This window comes from Penaeus monodon, chromosome 25 (genome assembly GCF_015228065.2).
Source record: "Penaeus monodon isolate SGIC_2016 chromosome 25, NSTDA_Pmon_1, whole genome shotgun sequence".
NCBI lineage: Eukaryota > Metazoa > Arthropoda > Malacostraca > Decapoda > Penaeidae > Penaeus > Penaeus monodon.
In genome coordinates this window covers 33,228,933-33,229,257 of record NC_051410.1, presented here as the reverse complement: position 1 = coordinate 33,229,257, position 325 = coordinate 33,228,933, and the positions used below count along the sequence as shown (strand labels likewise).

The 325-nt window shown below is 27.4% G+C and overlaps 1 protein-coding gene across 1 annotated transcript in view; it reads right to left on the bottom strand.

Annotated features, from left to right (window-relative positions):
• The window catches only part of LOC119589154 (phosphatidylinositol 4-phosphate 5-kinase type-1 beta-like), a gene marked incomplete in the record, with an annotated part of 149,444 nt that overhangs the window by 30,720 nt on the left and 118,399 nt on the right, over positions 1-325 (bottom strand).

Here is a 325-nt window from a genome sequence, read left to right as displayed (position 1 = left end):
TGAGAAGAGGCAAATACAAACCATAATATAAAATGAAAATCTTACATTTTGTTCTTCTTTACACTGAATAATACGAACAGATATAAATCAGAATAATAATAAATTCACAACCCAAAAAATCATACCATATGACAGCTACATCTTAGATTAATGGAGGCAAATCAGTCAACAGAACAGCATACAATAAGCTTTGATTTAATCTTATGAGATAAATTAAGTTTAAGTTACTAGTCCATAATAATGACCAATATATAGCATATTAATACCTTATATTGGCAAAATTAACATGTATATCTATTCTTTACAGACAATCACCTTCGATGGA